The sequence below is a fragment of the Numida meleagris genome, chromosome 5 (assembly GCF_002078875.1).
Source record: "Numida meleagris isolate 19003 breed g44 Domestic line chromosome 5, NumMel1.0, whole genome shotgun sequence".
NCBI lineage: Eukaryota > Metazoa > Chordata > Aves > Galliformes > Numididae > Numida > Numida meleagris.
In genome coordinates, this window is record NC_034413.1 from 65,983,676 (window position 1) to 65,996,962 (window position 13,287).

Here is a 13,287-nt window from a genome sequence, read left to right on the forward strand (position 1 = left end):
AAAGGATCTGGTTATTCTGAAAAAAAAAAAAAAACCAATACATTTTTAGAAGAGAAAGGACAGCAAGTGCTTTGAGTTCAGTGGATGATGGAACGTCCATTTTGCCTCCACTTTAAAGACAGAGGAGCGTAAATTCCTCTGAAGAGAATTCCTTGCCTACAAAATCAGAAGTTGTTTATAATTTCAGAGCTCAGCCTCGCAAACAGCTCGCTTTATTCGATACGCAGTATTGTGCTTCAGAAGCTGGGCCTTTAGAAGTCAAAATAAAAGAAAAAGAAATTTCTAATGGAACAGAAAGAAAGATCCAGTTGTTTAATTGGCACTAGTGATGTGTACTTTAAGGAAATGCCAGGCTTAAATGCGTTCAGAAGAAAAGATGGGCAACCTCCCAGCCTGGCCCCTGCTTGAAGAGCATGGGAGAGAAGCCAGGGCCTGCTCCTGCTCCTGCTTGCACTGGTGTAACACTGGAGAGCCACAGATCCTGAGCTGGCACTGCTTCCCCAAGTCCTTTTCTTCCAGTTCCCATTTCTTCTTCGTGCTCCTCGGGGAGGACTGCATTATATTTATATGGAACATAAAAGGCTCTTTTACTGCAATCAGTTAGCATTTTGTTTCCAACAAATATGCACATAGAGCTTGAAACTATTTAATGGATTTATCCATTAAGCTCAGTAACACATTTCCACCCCTAACTGCAATGGTGCAGGTGAAGACAAGTACGAGGTTTATTTGCTGAACGTTGTTTATCTCAGGATGGTGCGTGAGGATACAGGAGCAGGCGAGATGTTAAAGCACATAATAAACACAAAATAAACGATCCATACATTAGGAAGTTGTCAGAAGTTATCCACAGACATCGTAAACTGAGGGAAAGAATGACCTTGTTGGCATTGAGAAATTTCATCATTCGCTTCATTTTCTTTAAAATGACCAGCAGGAATAACGGGCGTAGTTTTCCGTTCTGTTGCTTTGCCAAGATGAGTTTGAACCATTAACTTAAGGTCTCTGGACCTTTAGCTCGTGACTACTGACGGAAAGCACGAGTTTCCCCAAAATGTCTTAACAACCACAGCAGCATCTCTCCATGTAGATATTAGAGATACAGGCAGTGGAAGCAATGCTAATCCACCATGGGATTAAGATCTACACACCTGGGAACCAATTGCCACGTTCAATCATTCGGGTGAAATCACTGCTGGCCTTTGGACAACCCATTACAGTTTTGTTCCCAGTTGTTTCTTTCTTATAATTAACGTGTAGTATTGAGTACAAGACTTTTTTATTAAAAAAAAAAAAAAAAGCCAGCCTTCCATATGGATTGCAATTATCTTTGAAATATTTTAATAGGAAGAAAACAGCATAAAATAAAAAGCAGTTTCATTTTTAATGTTCCAGTTTAATTAAGAAAGTGTTCAAGTAATTTGAAAATGTAGGCATTAAAATACCAATTAAGCTTAAGGCAAGTTTTCCTATTAATTTTGATGACACCAATACAGGGGTGTCACACAGAGGTGACCCTTCAGAAACAGGTTATTTCAAGTAGTACATTTGGCTGTACTGATGCTTCAAGAAAATTAATTAATTTATGAGGAAACTTCACCTGTTTGGCCAATCCCAGAAGGCTGAGCCTTGAGAACGATGACAACATCCTCACAACAAATAACACAGCCAACGTAACCTCCTTTCAAGGCTTTAATTACCATTTTTATTTCTCAGCCTTCCGCTTTGGCTGGCCATCCTGGTGAAAACTGAAAATATTCTGATGGTTCTAATTGTGCAGTATGAACACGAGTGAAACCTACTGTTTGAAATAAAGGTTATTCTGATGTGCAATAATTATTTCATCATCGTGTTTGTTGTTCTAATTCTGTATTAGTGACTAAACGGTAAATGTAGCATTTTAATGCATTAAAATTTAATTATTGCCTGAAACTCTAGTGCAGAAGTACTGCAAGTTTCCATGGGCGCCGGTAACATTCACAAAGCAAAATGCATGCATCTGATCTGATTAAAATTTTGTGCCCACTAAAAAAAGAAACCTCAGGAAAGATTACTTTCCAGGAATGGCCACTTCCAGTAGCCTTGCAGACCCAGAGATGCTAATTCTTAATGCCAGCCCGGGCAAGATGGATTTAGGTTAAATTTATCTCATTTCATTTCAGATCTTAAATTGGTTAATGAGGCTGAAATATGCTTTATTTCAGGGAAGCCGCACCGCTCTGCACGAGGAACAGAATTTATGCCGACGTTCGAGTCAAGTGCAAATACCACCATCGCTCCTTCATTACCGCCTTAACTGGTGAGATCTGTTCTGCTCGGCAGAACTCGCACAAAATGTCAGGTTCCTAAATGAAGAAGCTCCTGTCTCTCTGCGAGAGACCAGCTGATTGGATAAAAGTACTTCAACCTTTATTTAATTCATGCCTTATAAGTGCTCCTTGGCGGAAGCTCTCGGGAGCTGATCTTATGTCACACTTACTGAAACTCATTTAATTATTTGCAGCTGAGGAGGGCAGGAGGATGGTTATCGCACAGTGAAAAGCTCATCTGCTTCTTTTTCAGCTTAAACCCCAAACCAGGGAAGTCAGTTAGGATTCCTGTGTTTACTTCAGCCGCACGACCCTTTCCTTGGGGATCCTTTTTACAGGGTTAGTTTCTTCCAGAGATTTAGAGGGATTTTGCTCATTCTCACACTCCAATCAGCAAAAAAAAAAATCATTAACATTGGGACTGAAAATATCTCCGATGGCTGTTTCAGCCACCAGACAAAAGCAACAGAGAAATTTGGGTGCTCTACAAACTCAGGTGGCTGCCAGCAAACCAGGGACTGCAGTCACACCGCCACGAGGGCTTAGAGGAGCTCCGTGCATGGAGCTTTGTGCCCCTGGGGCATGGGTTGATATCAGGCTTTTATAAAGAGCAAAGTCCTGCTGTGGGTTTCTGAATGTTTTCCATGGATCCTTGACCACAATAAAAATGGTGTGCTGTGTACAAAGGGGTGGGAAAAGACAAGAAAACACAAATTCTGCTCTAATGTGCAGAACATGGACTGGTTTGATGGAAAGCACACAGAATATGGGATCCAGCCTGAGGCTGAAGACAGAGAATCGGTGACTTTTATAGCTTTAAAAATCAGCTTTATGACTATCATTAAATTAAAGCATCTCTCCTCATGGGGGACTTTTGTTTCGTCACGAGATGTATATCTCTTAGCACAACCAGTCGCATCCAAAGCATTGTCATAAAACTTCTTCTTTAAAATAAGAAAATCAGAAAGAAACCCTTCTAAATGAGGATGTTCTGTACTGTTGGGTTTTAGATTGAACTGGTTAAATTTACGATAAATTCTTACATATGTGGCTTTCTTTTAATAAATTCCAACCTGAGCAACATATAAAATATATGATATAAATGTTTCCTTTGAAAACTTCTCTATGCTTCACGATTACATAGCTTAAGAAGTTTAGAAGCCTTGGGCAAGCAACTGAAACTACAAGAGGAACGCTTAAGAATTGTTTGTATGCTTGATTTGTTTTACAGTGCATTTGGTCTTTAGTTTTGATTGGATTGTCTTACTGAAACATGAAGGGCATTTAAAAGTAAGAAAGTGAATGGGATACATTTGCAACTATATGCCCAAAAGCAAGATCTTAATGTCAGAAGTAAATTATAACAACTTACATTGCCGATGACATACATTATAATTCAAAGCCTGGCAAACCACATCAAGGTTGTTCTTACCATGATCTGACAAAAATGTCTTTAAAGCATTGTGGTTTTTAGGTGTACAGTAACCAGACTTTATTTATGCTAGGAATTTCATAAATAAAAAGCAAGGTTTACCAAAGATATGACTTTTTTTTTTTCCTTTTTAAATGCTGCTACATCTTTTTAGAAGTTCAAGCTTTTATGCCAATAATCATAGAAGTGGGATGATCCCAGCAGGTCAGACACATACCAGCCATCATCTGTGATGGCATGTTGGGGTGACCTTGGGGAGCTTCCTAATGCTGAATGCAGGAAAGGATTCAGGCAGTCAAGTCTCAACTCGTTGCCTATCTCTGAGGATTTCCCAGGTCTGTGAGCACTTCTGTGCTGACATGAGATGTGCAAATGCATGAAGTTGTGCCTGCGAACAGCTAAGCAGCACGTGAGACTTCACGTGCTGTGCATCCCATGGGATTTTCCAACTTGGCACTGCCCGTGGGGTCCTGAGCTTGTGGGAGTACTCAGCACAAGGTGAGGGCTCATGGTGGGCAGAGGGAGGAGGAAGCACCCCAATCCCACAATCCATGGTGCTCCGGCCATGGCTGTGCTGTAGTTCATTGCTCAGGCTTTGACAGCAGCCTGAGGAAAGGCAGGAGCACAGCAGCTCTTTGGTGCAGCTCCTGACACCGGCACAAGTGTCCATATACTCCCTTGGACACATCTGCCCAGGCTTTCTATGCAAAAGCTGACAGCATTTTCCCTAAACCTTGTTTTCCATGAATTTGTTTGGTCTTCCCACACCACTTAAACACTTAATATCTACTGCCTCTTTGAAAGAAAACCTCTTTTTGGTTGTGTTAGACCTGCTCTCGTTATGGAAGGGGGGCTGGAAAGCCCCTGCTGGAGCTCTCCCTGCCACCCATGGCTCATACACCAGTCCTGTCCTCACACTGCCTTTTTCCAAGCCGGGATCCCCACCTGCCTCCTTGCAGGGAACACTCTTCCAGCGGCCTCAGCCACCTATCTCATGGAGATCTGGCTCGATGTCTGATCTCTCCAGGAGGACCAAACCCCGAATCTCCCATTATGGTGACTTGACTCCCAAGTTTCTCTTCTGGTTAAAGAAAAACTCTCCCCCTCCTTCCGTTTCTATATAAGCAGGAGTGGAGAAAAGGTGAGAGAGAAACAACAGCAACCTGTTCCTGCAGGCTGCTGTTGGGGCACACACAGGGATGAGGGGCTGTGTTTCAGGCGCTGCTTTGCTAAATACTGCGCTGCGTTACTCTGATTATTCGGAGGCTCAGGCACATTTCATGCCGATGAATGAGAGCCCGGTTTAATGGCAGGGTGAATGACGACGAAGGTAAGGTGATTGCTCCCCATTTACTCTGGAGGAAATGGTACCACTTTGGCATCAGGTCCACCGGAAAAAAAAAAAAAAAAAAAGAAAATAAAAATATTCACAGCCCTTAAACATAACAAGCCTGATTTGTCTGCCTTTCAGCTGCAATCAGTGAGAAACAACCCCACTGAAGTAAGCCTGAATGAAACATGAGGCTGCACATTTAGGTGAATAATAGCTGAATTTAGGTTTGGATTCTAGCGCAAGGTTTTAGTAAAAAGGGATGCATGCTGTCACTGCATCAGGGTGCTGAAACCATCAGCTCCTGGCACCAGTGCCATAGCATTGTAGCATTGTCCCCAGGCACAGAGCTGTCACAGGGCAGGCAGGGATCATCCTGCAGGACTGTACAAAACGCACACCGCATTTATCATTTACTTTCTGGAAATCCCAAAGTAAATAGATAACTAAAATCCATTAGAGAGACACACTCTCTGCCTTTAAAACGAATATCTTTTTTTTTTTTTGGTGTGGCATTGTCTGCCTACCGTGCTGTCTGTGAAGTAGAGCTCAGCTCCCGCTCTGGTTTGTATGGAGTGAATGATGCATTGGCGGAGCCTGCCCATGGCACGCGTACAATGCCTCTGCACTGGACTCTGCTAGTGAATGAGAAATTAAAAGAGAGTTGTCATATGGAAAATTAAAAAGTGGGTACTGTTACAAAAATCTATTCTTTAATTCATGCTGCTTCTAAGTCCCTGAAAAGAAAGTAATGAAAAGGCTTGAGAAATCTTGTGACGGCTCTGAACGCCCATCAGTGCTATAATGATTTGCTGTGTGATTTACATGTGCTTAGACTCCCAGAAGCAAAGCCTGGGCACAGTTCTTTGAGGCACTAAGCTCCCAGCGACCAATGCAAGCCGTCCTTGTCACTCACTAACTGCTTCTTTCCTGTTTTGTTTCAGTGCTGCTGTTGCCATTCCTATGAAGTGGCCACTCATCATTCCCGTGCTTCATGAGGTTGGTGGAAGTGATTTTAAGGACACCTGGAAGTTCACGGCTCACTTTGGTATATATAGGTGTTAAAGGTGATGATTTATTCATACATTGAATATACTGATCAGCAAGAAACAGCTTTTGAGCTCCATCCTTCCTTCTGTACTAAAAAACATACATGGAAGGAAGTGGTTTTCCTACTCATGCCAGCTCATCCACAACAGCCTCTTGTATGGTATCCATCTCCTTCTAGGTCCACAGAGTCATTCACAAGGTAATGGGAACAGCTGCGAGGAGGGGATGAAACTCTTTCAATAGCTTTAAATTCCTGTCTGGGTTCTTGTCTGCTATTGCACCCAGATGTATTAAATGCATGTTTCTTAATCTAGGCAGTGCCCTCGCACATCTCATGATGCTGTGCTTGACCTTTTATCAGAGAAAAGTCTTAATAATAGCTTAATGGAAAAGCTACATTTCCTTCATGTACTGACAATCACCCCAGACTGTGACTTTCTCCAAGGAACCTAGCCAAACCATCAGCCTGCTAGCATCACATTTACTCCAACAACCCAGTCTCTCCTCATCTGCACACAAAAGAATATTTTTCCTTTTCAGTCAGACACAGAGGAATGTTCATGGGGTTCAAGCACTGGGCAGATGAAGCATTTCTCGGTTCCCCAAGCTCTGTGAAAATGGCACTGCAGAGCGAAGGAGCTCACAACCAGCTCACAACTGCATCTCCTATGAGATGGAGTTACGGTGAATGGGCTGCAGTGCGTCTCTTCCAAGACTCCCAGCAGCAATTGCTAACAGGAAGGAAATGCTGTTTGGTGATGTATTGCTATATGACAGTTCACATAAACACGGGTAAATCAGACAATGACATTAATAACCTTGATTATTGTTGATGTTATTAGAACAAGAATTAGGATTTGCCGGCAAAATCTTCTTGGTTAGTATTGACTCCAGCAGGGAAATAAGAGCAGACAAATATTTCAATCTATTATTAAGCAGCTGAGCAACTCCCAAACCACAGTTATCTTAATGGTGTGACAAGCATCAACTATCCTATCAAGCAGGTTCCCATAAATCAAAGAAGTAACCTGTGTGGCATGTGACAAGTTTGTGATTAGGAGAAAACTAAAATATTCAAACTCTGTTATGCAGACATGACCTGGATCCAAAACATATAGTGCTCCCTCTTTAGTAGTGAGCCAAATTGGATCCAAGTACTATCCGCCTCACCTGGCACAGGCGTGAAGGCTTCCAAATCCCAGGAATTGAAATTCCAAAAATCCTTTGTAACAAATGTTGAAAATACATCATCTCCACTCCAAACTGCCTAGGGTATCCTAGAAAACAAATGATTTTCCCAGTTACAATATGTTGATATCTGGGGAAACAATGCAGTCTTGAGGCTGCTCTAAAACACCAAGGGTTTTATTTTATTGTTTCGAAGAAACAAAACTTTTATTTGCACATCATGTTAAATGCAATGCAAAGTTCTGCTTGTTCTGTGAGAGCAGAAAGTCCAATGGAAGGAAACTAATCTGGGCATCTTACTGTGGGAGAACCTGCCGAGTGAACTCAACCAAGCTATTAGGCACTAGAGGAACACATGGGAGGGAGCCGCAGGGAATGAAGCTTTGTGAGTTCCACTGGTCACAGAATTACTTGTTTCTTTCTCAGTTAGGATTAGCCTCTATACAAGTGAATGGAAAAGCTGTGAGAAACTCCAGCAGGTAACTTATTATGCAATGCAAAATTAAACACAGCCAATTGGATATATTCTCTGTATCTTTTTGAGTAAGAAAGTATAATCCAATGCCAAAAAAGAAAAATCTTCATGTTTCCATTTATTTGCTGAAAATGCTCCTTTTAAGATTTGAAAAAACCTGACACTTTTGCAACTATATTAATTCCTTTTACCAAACTGCAAATACCACTTGCACAGAGAGGAACGAAAGCATGAGGCAGATGCAGAAAATTGCTCTGTTTGCTACTAGCAGAGCTATTTATATGTTGACAAACAGTTGTGCCAAGAGCAGATGGATATTTTCTTGTATTGAAGAACTGCTAATTGTTCGCTGCTGTTCCTCTCAAGTTCATGGGGAAAAACCATTGGTGTTCTGCAGAGCAAAGCATGAAGAAACCAGTTCAAACCGTGCATTTGGCAAAGTGGCCAACACCTCCTAGGACGGCATGGAGGATGCCCTGGAGCAAGAAGATGCTCAGCCAGATGTCAGCTTAGCAGCTCTCAGCAAAGCATGACCACAAGGAGCAGCACTTTGCAAATCTTCTGCAAGTCCTTCACGGAGGCATACAAATAAGGCAGGAGCATTCAGTGCAGAGGCTGATAAACAGCATATGCCTATAACGAATTTACAAAGCCATTTTGGCTACCCGTGTCTCACCCGTATTTTAATTATGTGGAAACACAGATACGCTTGTCCTAACGTACTGGAATGATATGCAATTAATCTGACAAGGAAAAGGCATCTGTCTGTAAATCTGTATGTTATCTCATCACTGCTTGTTTGTATATGAGGCTGAGGCATGCACTGTATGCTCACAACACATTCAATCACATTGGCATCAAGAGAAAGAGGGAAGGCAGATAAAGAGCAGCAACCGCTTTTCACAAACTGAATTGCCCCTATCCAGCCCTTGGTTAAAAAATAAAGAAAAAAAAAATGTACACTGTGTCTTGATATTCTTATATGTATCAGTACAAAAGTACAATTTAGTTACCTTAAGAAAGTCTCAGACCTGATTTATCTATGAGACACACTTCACAACACAAACCAATTTTGCTGTAGTAATACCATGTCAATATTTCCTGACAGAAGACAAATGTTGTTATTATTTTGCCACTTCTTACCTTTGTAAAAGTTTAGAATTCTACAAAATGACTCTTCTTTACATGTCAAAATGGTAAGTTGTTGGAAAGGAAAAAAATTGAAGTCACTCTTATCTATTGACAGGGATGGATTCTGCAGCGAGGTTAAAAATGATTTGGGCACAATATTGGCATTTAAAAATATTAAAAGGAAACCCTCTTTTTAATGGATACCTATACAATCAGGAAGATAAAACAGAAAAAAAATACCAGAGCTATTTTTTGACGTATCCTATGATGTTAAAAATGATTTATCTGTACGCTTTCTGTTGGAGCCGTTTGTGCAAATCTGTGCAGACACACATTCCTCTCCATAGTGGTGATCTGAAAAATCAGTCTTTCTTCTGCATTCACGTTCTTCTTTCCCCTCCACTACATTACAAGTGACAGAACGCATGATCTCGACTTCACATTCACTTTAAGATAATACTTTTAAAACTAACGAAGACTCCCCAAGCTAAAATCTTTTACAATTTTGGCTCGGTCACATTTTTAAAATCTCCTCCACACTGCTTACTAACCATCACTTTGGGCAACCATGCCCTGCACTTCCATACAGATCTCACACTTGTGCTTGTGTATTCTTGTTTCTGTCTACAATCATATCTTGTGCCGACATAAAAACACATGAAACAACTTATGTCTGTTTTAAACTGAGAAAGAGGAGGTCATGTTCGGTAAGCAGCTACAGGGCTGCCAGGGCTGTTTGCACAGAGGAGAGCTGGTTTGCAAGAAGCACAACAACTAGCCCATTCTAGAGCGGGTGAGCTTTCACAGCAGGGAAAGGCTTCTTGTGATAAAAATTGGCGTTAAGGTCATGATTTGGCCAAATAACTCAGTTCATACAAGAGGGTCTCAAATTGTCCTGTAGAACCACTGCGTACTACGTATGCCCAGCATAAAATGCCTCAAGAAACACAGCTTACAGTTCCATCTTTAGGCAAGCCAGGTTAAAGGAGAGGGAAAAGCATGGGGACTTGTAGAGAGAAAATCAGACGACTCTATTCACCAGCTTAGCAACTAGTCAATTGTTACTTCACTTGAGAATACAATATGGTCAATTTTGGCCTTTACAGAACACGCACGAATCCATCCAATTACTTTTTAATCTAGCCAGTTTACAGAAATACTTATTTCAACATCAGAAATGAGCAAGGGGCAGTTTATGGATTGCTTATGGAAAGTCCCACACAGGAATTTGGTATTTAAGCTTCAAGAGTGCTAAGCCAAGCTACCGATGACTGGAGTGCAGGGACGTGGCTTCAGAAAGAGATGCTGAATAACTGAGACAAATAGCAGCTGTACGGCATCTGCATTTGACTGAATTATGCAGAAGAGCTTCAAAAAGCTTTCAGTTCATGGAACAGAAAGACCTCAAAGGTCATAATCATCAAATTTAAACAAAGCCACGTTATTTATGCAAACATTCGCACACTTTTTTCTTTAGCACTCAGCTGGCTCATTTTTATCTACAAAAAAATAAAAGGCCAGAAGAATGCTGTGTATTTTATTTCAAACTGAAGACCACAGAGCAGAAGTCTGAACATTTTCACTTATCTAAGAACCAGCTGCACTGAAACGGGTTTTATTTGTATAGCAACAGTAATATTTGCCTAAAACTGACACGAAGGAAGAATTAGGTCATATGTTCAAGTCCAACGCATTCTACAGTTCATTTTCATGCTGATTATTTTGTTATGTTTCCCGAATTCCATGCTGTTCAAGGAACCGTGTATTATTATTTTACATTGCAGCAGTTATACACATGATCTATCAACTCTTGAATAAAAGTGAATGTAATCTAACTTCTGAGTGCTAAGTCTTCATTTTACCTTAATCCTATGCATTCCATAAGCAGAACCCTAAAAGCTGTTACCTTGAAGATAAATTACCCTACACTTAATCTGAAGATTGTACAATAGCACAAAATTACAGTATTTCAAAGAATTGAGCATTATTATTTTTGTTTCTCTTCTCTGCTTCGCTCCTTGCATCGGCAGGATGTCCCACAGATTACATTGCATGCTTTCTCAGGCATCAGCTGGGGTCAGCAGGGTCAATGGAAAGCAGTGCATATTCCTGTAAAATTAAGGTGCTTCTTTCCTTCTTTATTTTCCACTAGAGATGCTAAGCAGATGATTTTGCAAAAACTTATGGATCCATTTAATGTGAACCGTGCCACATGTTCCTCCAGCTCCAACTAAAATTGCTCGCATGAAGCTAAGCGCATACATAACAGTTGTCTGTATTAAGCCACTGAATTATGTGTTGAATTCGTTGGCAATTTTTCCTGTGTTCACATAGATTTTAAAAACATCCGGATAGAAATTTAACACTTTGTTTTTATATAAAACAAAATAAAATCTGGCAAGGTGACTTGCGCTGCTGCAGTGCACAACACCTTCCCCTTTGCTGAAGAGAATTTGATTAGATTTGGGGGAGTGAGAGGGCATGGATTGAATCCCTTAGCCTTTTCTGTACCGTTACAATCCCATCCCATACTATTTTAAAGTACATGGAGCAATGCTACCAGATAATTTTTTGCTATTAGCTTGGGACTTGTAAAGGACATTTAACATTTATTGTCTTAAAGGAAAGAAAAAGCATGGATTTTTAGTGCATCTAAACATGAAAATACTGCTTTTTCTGTGCACATAACATATTTATGGAAATTATGATTTTTGCATACTAAAGGTTAGATAAATTAATATTTTTTTTTTAGATGAAACAGCATATGCCATGTATGATCACTTTATTATTATTAAGGCTCCTACCAATTACTGTTCATAAAAGATGGATGTGATTTTCTATTTCCATGTTTTATTTACTTGCAAAATGCATTTTGAAAACCTAGCTAAGAAAAGAAGGGGCTTACACTTACATCTTCTGCGAAGAAACTTGCCTCTGCTTCCCATTTGTTTTTCTGACAATCACAACCCCCCACGGTCAAATTACTACAAGTTTTCTGTAGAGCTATTTCTGCACATACAAAACGTCATTTCATTTCTCAACATTAAAATTATATAAAATACAAGACACCACATATACTTGCAATTTTAGCAGACTAATACGTATTTCTAAACTCCTCAAGTTAATGTTCTTCACTCCCCACTGATCTTAGCCTACCTACTGGTACATAGAAACCAGCTCTCTCTGACACATGGAACAATTAATTCACACTGCCAAACACAAGAGGAATGTAATGCTTTTTCAAATATCAAATCAGTCCAATTTCATTTAGACTTAAATGATTCTTCTGGTCTCTCTTCATGTAGATACCTCTGCAGTCAATTAGCATTGTCACTTTTAATCTGTAATACTCAGATATTGGTCATTTCCCATTAGAGTCTTATTAAATAGATACTTCGGCCAGATAGAACCTTCTGCAGTGTAATATCTGAGGAGAGAAAACTGACAGTCATTATGCAGCTGGCATTTACTAAAAGGTTAGATATTGCAGATAACCTTAATCACAAATTACACTGCAAGTCAGTGAATTAGCTCACAGCTTCACAATTCCACCTAAACAGACAAGCTTTCCATCCAAAAGCTCTTAGATCATTACTCAGTTAAACTTAATCATCAAAATGTTTCCTAAGTAAAATGTTTTTTCAGCTTTAAAGCATCAGACTTTACGTCAGACATTCACATCGCTCACTAGATGGGAAAACCCATTTCAGAGCTTTGGATTCTGCTCCCGGTAGAACCAAATTCCCTTCAGCTGCAGACACGTGTCCAGCTAGCTCCAGCTGTGCTGCCCCACCTGCTTGATGAGAGCCCATCGCTACTTAAGCTGCCTAGGCGAAACAACTCAGCCACTAGGTTGAAGGGGTGAGGAGTGTTGGTAGTGTGAGTTGTTACACACAGCTGGGCAGCAGCTTCTTCAGGTAGGCCTCACTTCCATGGTACCGGGCTCAGTAGAAACCAGTGCTTCTCCCAAGCACCTTGTGTTTTTATCCATATGTAAAGACAACAGAATGTTGAAGTCTACTTTCATAGGGTTTTGCTAGAAAGGAATTCTTCCTGTCTCCTTTAAAAAAAGGGTGACAAACTCAATGGTATTTTTTATTTTTGCAGCATTGTTTCTACCAGCTTTGATGTTGGAGATCTTTGTGGGATATGAGCTGAAAAAAACCAAAGTTCTGTAAAGCAGCTGAGTACTCCTTCAAATATAAGTTAACCCAAGGAAATTATATGTTGTCCAGGATGTGGGTAAATGAAGAAATCAGTCTGTCTCAATCTATGGCTCTAGACAATGAGAGTAAAGCAAATAAGGTAGCAAAACTAGAATACAGCAATCTGGTGATTAATGTCAATAGAAACACATGGACTGAATGAAAAA